Genomic DNA, 6,256 nt, shown 5'->3' with positions numbered 1-6,256 from the left:
CCTCCAGCACCGACTGTCCGAGTGTCAACAAGCACAAGGAAGGTTCGACATCGAGAAGCTGCAATCACACCGACAGCCGATTTCCCACTCGAACAGACTCCGAACGGACCAAAATTGGTAGTTTGGTTGGTAGATTGAAGGTTTTGGTCTGCAAAATTTTTTATCAGTTGTACATAACTATAAAGAGTGCTAATCTTAAAATATTATTAATATTTCGTCGTAAATTTGTTGGTTGACATATTTGTATGCTAAAATTATTTTTACACTTTTAACATGAAAGAATTTTAAGACACTTAAGTGGGAAAGCAACTTAATTAAATAAATCCCGGTTAAGTGCCTCGAGGTCCTTATCAAGCTCTCTCAGATTATGAAGGCGTTGACAATGCTCGGAGTTCCGACTCCATAGTGCGAGCTTGTATATTTCTAATATTTTCTTCAAGCCGCTACACACGCTCCGTACTCGATTTTTAGTTTCAGATTGCGATTCTCCACCACCAAGTCCTTTTTGATACCCTCTCCTGGGAACTATTTCCAGAAAGTTGAGATCTAGATTAAACTGCTTTGGTACACTGTTCTAAATTATTTGCTTAATAGCTATAAAAAATGTAATTGAAAAATCATAAGAAATAATCGAGTCGCTACGCTGTTCCGATAGTTAAGTAGTATAATATATTATTTACTGGAAAAATTAAAATAAGATGGATTTTGTTCTGAAAAGAACTGAATATTAGTTCTGATAATTTTTCATTTCCACAAAACGGTGTTAATTAAATATATTTTTTTAAATTAAAATCACTTATTATGACAAATAATATTTTTTGTAAATATTGTTATGTTATTTAATATTTTAGAATATACATTTGTTCTATTATCGATAATGTCTTTCTAAGGCTAAATGAGCCTCAATCCCATACGCTCAACCAACATAGTTTATATAAATACATATCACACTAGCACACAATCCCGGAAAACTAATAGCACCCGATTTTGATAATTTTTCCACAAGTTTTATTCCGCTATCTTCATTGGTTCCTAATGTATATATTATAAAGTGAACGAATCAGTTTGAATTCAAAATAGAGTTATATGGGAAGTAGGCGTGGTTGTTTACCGATTTCGCCTATATTCCATCCGTGTCATCAGGGTGTCAAGAAAGTGTTAATACCGAATTTCATTGAAATCGGTCGAATAGTTCCTGAGATATGGTTTCTGGCCCATAAGTGGGCGACTCCACTGCCATTTACCATTTTATAAAAATATCTGAGTGCAGCTTCCATCTGCCATTTCTTATGAAAAATTTAGTGTTTCTGATGTTATTCGTTTGTGAGTTAACGCACTTTTAGTCATTTTTAACATAACCTTTGTATGGAAGGTAGTGATGAGCGATATTACTATTTTTGAATCACTGTGATTTCAGTGATTGCTATTTTTAAATCACTGTGATTTTATATTGCTATTGCGATCACAACAAAAAAAAACTAATTTATGAGAATTTGTACCCCGCATTTTTTTTTTTAATTTTTTTATATTTACATTTTTATTAATTTTAACAATATCCAATTTTACCTGCTTTTGTAATCTGAATTAAATAATTAATAAATTTTGGGTACATTTAACTGCTTTTGTAATCACCGTACCCAAAATTATCGGAATCGCAACTAAATTTGCTGCTGTGATCACTGAACAGTGATTGCTACTTTCGAACTGATATTGTTATTGAACAGTGATTACTACTTTCGAACTGATATCGGTACTGCACAGTGATTGTTACTTTTCAAACTCCTATTGCTACAGTGATCGAATTAGAATTACTGAACTCCTATATGTATTGTGCCCGAACAAAAGCACTGAACTTCTCTATAGCTACTGTGATAGAACTCAAATTACTGAACTGCAATTGCGATTGTAAATCACTGATATTTACAAAAATTGATCACAGTTGCTATATTCGATTTTTCAATCACAGTGAAAAAATCACCGGTAGTGAAATATCGCTTATCCCTAATGGAAGGTGGGCGTGGTTATTATCCCATTTCTTTCATTTTACGACTGTAAAAGAAAATGGCTAAAAGAAACAACTGCAGAAAGTTTGGTTTATACATTTTTTGGGCTTGCAAGATATATACAAAAAACCTTTTTGGGGCGGGGTCACGCTCACTTAAAAAAAATTACATCTAAATGTGCCCCTTCCAAATGCGATCCTCTATACCAACTTTATCTATGGCTTAGTTATGACACTTTACAGGTTTTCGGTTTTCGCCATTTTGTGGGCGTGCCAATGGTCTGATTTTACCAACCTCCTCAATGGGGCTAAGGAATATGAGTTCCAAGTTTCATTAAGATATCTTAATTTGTACTCAAGTTATCGTTCGCACGGACAGACGGACGGACAGACATCCGCGCGAAATCTAATACAAATAAAATAATTACCACAAAAAACGAAAAATCAACTCAACTCATTGGATCATCAGAAGAGGAAATTAGCAACAACTTCGCCACATCCCAAACAAACTCCCACATGGACTTATTTATACACTTAACGAAAACCCCTTAAGGAAATTCAAAGTGAGTGCATCCATTTCATTTTTGGCCTTAAATTTTCATGTACGAGGGCTGCTATATATATTTCTGGCCTAATAATGAAAGTAGGAATATTTATCAACGAAAATGGTTTTATTGTTTTTCAAAATATTCTCCATCAAGATTTATACACTTTTACATGCGCTCAAACCAATTTTCGAAGCACTTTTTTTGAGCGATTGTCAAATTGTGCGGGATCCAACGAAAACAAACCTTTTTTACGGCCAGGTGTTCATGCGATATCGAATGTATGCTGGTGGGAGAAATCCATAGGCATGCCTCTATCTCAAGGTGTGTTACATGACGGTCTTGCATTATCAGTTCACGTACGGCATCGATGTTTTCTGGCACAACGGCTGTTTTTGGACGACCTTCACGGTATTCGTCTTTGAGCGAGCGTCGGCCACGATTGAATTCGTTGTACCAGTTTTTCACATTGCTATAGGATGGTGCTTCATAGCCATACAAAGATTTTAGTTCATCGATGCACTCTTGTCGCGATAATCCACGTCGAAAGTTGTGAAAAATGATCGCACGAAAATAAATAAAACAGCTCACGATTAAATGACAAAACGTTCTGAGCGATGTTATGCTAAAAAATGTCAAACTTTCCAATAGAAATGTCAGATTGCACCAGGCAACACTTAGTGTTGCCTAAGCCAGAAATATATATAGCAGCCCTCGTATATATGTATGTTTATACGGTTTTATATCACATAAAACCAGTAATTTGAAATCCGTTTAAGCAGCAAAAAAAGATTAAATATACGGTTAAATTCAAGTACCGATATTAAGGAAAATAAACAGTTTTATATACTAAATTTCAAAATATATAGTTTTGCATATATGTATATATTGACAAAGTGTTGATAGCCTACATATGCCCAACTTCGTGTAAAAACGCACACACATAAAAAATCATGTATTTATTTGCAAATTTCTGGCGCAATACCCCTTCTGTTTCTTAAAACACAAGCAGGATTGCATCAAAAGTGAGCAAAGGCAAATAACAAAATTCATACAAAAAGAAAATAAACCAAAGCACACTAGCGTACAAACATACATATATACATACTCGCTTAATTACTACATACACATTTATATTGGTGTAACAAGCTAGTTACAAAGTATTTATATATGTATGTATGTGATTGGCGTTGCAACCGTTTAGCCGGTTACAGCCGAATCGACGATAGTGCGCCACCTGTCTCTCTCCTTCGCAGTTCGGCGCCAGTTGGAGATCCCAAGTGTAACCAGGTCGCTCTCCACCTGGTCCCTCCAACGGAGTGGAGGCCTTCCCCTTCCTCGGCTTCCTCCGGCGGGTACTGCATCGAACACTTTCAGGGCTGGAGTGTTTTCGTCCATTCGGACAACATGACCTAGCCAGCGTAGCCGCTGTCTTTTTATTCGCTGAACTATGTCAATGTCGTCGTATAACTCGTACAGCTCATCGTTCCATCGTCTGCGGTATTCGCCGTTGCCAATGTTCTGAGGACCATAAATCTTGCGCAAAATTTTCCTCTCGAAAACTCCTAGTGTCGTCTCATCTGATGTTGACATCGTCCAAGCTTCTGCACCGTAAAGCAGGACGGGAATGATAAGCGACTTGTAGAGCTTGATTTTGGTTCGTCGAGAGAGGACTTTACTGTTCAATTGCCTACTCAGTCCAAAGTAGCACCTGTTGGCAAGAGTTATTCTGCGCTGGATTTCGAGGCTGACATTGTTCGTGTTGTTGATGCTGGTTCCCAGGTATACGAAATTATCTACGACCTCGAAGTTATGACTGTCAACAGTGACGTGGGAGCCAAGACGCGAATGCAAAGAAGCTGATGCATGCACCTTATCAGTTCTTCGCCGCCGTATTTGAATAGTTCTGCCGGTAATCTATCGGCCCCCGCTGCTTTGTTGTTCTTCAAGCGGGTAATTGCTATTCGAATTTCTTCATGGTCATCTGTTCCATCGTCATCGATTGGGGGATCGGGTTCGCCATCTCCTGTTGTTGTACTCTCACTGCCATTCAGCAGGTCGGAGAAGTGTTCCCTCCATAATCCCAGTATGCCCTGGACATCGGTTACCAGATTACCACCTTGGTCTCTACATGGGGATGCTCCGGTCTTGAAACCTTCGTTAAGTCGCTTCATTTTTTCATAAAATTTTCGAGCATTCCCTCTGTCTGCCAGCTTCTCAAGCTCTTCGTACTCACGCATTTCGGCCTCTTTCTTTTTTTGTCTGCAAATGTGTCTCGCTTCCCTCTTCAGCTCTCGGTATCTATCCCATCCCGCACGTGTTGTGGTCGTTTGCAATGTTGCGAGGTAGGCAGTCTGTTTTCTCTCCGCTGCGAGACGGCACTCCTCATCGTACCAGCTTGTTTTTTGTCGTTGCCGAAAACCAATTGTTTCGGCTGCAGCGGTACGCAGTGAGTTTGAGATGCCGTTCCACAGTTCCCTTATATCGAGATGCTGATGAGTGCTCTCAGAGAGCAGGAGTGCAAGTCGAGTAGAGTATTTCGTGGCTGTCTGTTGCGATTGCAGCTTTTCGACGTCGAACCTTCCTTGTGTTTGTTGACGGGCATTCTTTGCTGCACAGAGGCGGGTGCGTATCTTCGCTGCGACCAGATAATGGTCCGAGTCTATATTTGGTCCTCGGAGCGTACGCACGTCTAAAACACAGGAGACATGTCTTCCGTCTATCACAACGTGATCGATTTGGTTCCGCGTGTTTCGATCAGGAGACAGCCAAGTAGCTTGATGTATTTTCTTATGCTGGAATCTGGTACTACAGACGACCATATTTCGGGCCCCAGCGAAGTCGATCAGCCTCAGGCCGTTTGGCGATGTTTCGTCATGGAGGCTGAATTTTCCGACTGTTGTGCCAAAGACACCTTCTTTACCCACCCTGGCGTTAAAATCACCAAGCACGACTTTTACATCGTGGCGGGGGCAGCGCTCATAGGTGCGTTCTAGGCGCTCATAGAAAGCATCTTTGGTCACATCGTCCTTCTCTTCCGTTGGGGCGTGGGCGCAAATCAGCGATATGTTGAAGAACCTCGCTTTGATGCGGATTATGGCTAGACGTTCATCCACCGGGGTGAATGCCAGGACTCTGCGACGGAGTCTCTCTCCCACCACAAATCCAACACCAAATTTGCGCTCCTTTATATGGCCGCTGTAGTAGATGTCACAAGGACCCACCTTCTTCCGTTCTTGTCCCGTCCATCGCACTTCTTGGATGGCGGTGATGTCAGCCTTAAGTCGTATGAGGACATCAACCAGCTGGGCAGAGGCACCTTCCCAATTAAGGGTCCGGACATTCCAGGTGCATGCCCTTATATCATTATCCTTAAAACGTTTGCAGGGGTCGTCATCAAAAGGGGGGTGTCTCATCCGAGGCTTTCGTAGATTTTTCATTGGGGGGTGTTTTTATGTGGTGGGTCCCAAACCCTACGCACAACCGCATAAGCGGGCTTCGCCTTCTCACTTTAGCTCGCCTTCAAACGGATGTCTGTTGGCTACCCAGAGGATACTTGGTCTAAAACCGGAAGTCGTGAGCTGCTTGAACCATGTGGAGAAGAATCGTTTCTGGCCACTCCCAAGTGAGTGACAATCAAAAACTTTCCTCACTTGCGTGAACTTCTACACATGATCCCATCCTTTATGCATACATTAATCTACCTACT

This window comes from Zeugodacus cucurbitae, chromosome Y (genome assembly GCF_028554725.1).
Source record: "Zeugodacus cucurbitae isolate PBARC_wt_2022May chromosome Y, idZeuCucr1.2, whole genome shotgun sequence".
Taxonomy (NCBI): Eukaryota; Metazoa; Arthropoda; class Insecta; order Diptera; family Tephritidae; genus Zeugodacus; species Zeugodacus cucurbitae.
The sequence above is the reverse complement of the archived record's forward strand: the minus strand, read 5'-3'. Positions refer to the sequence as shown.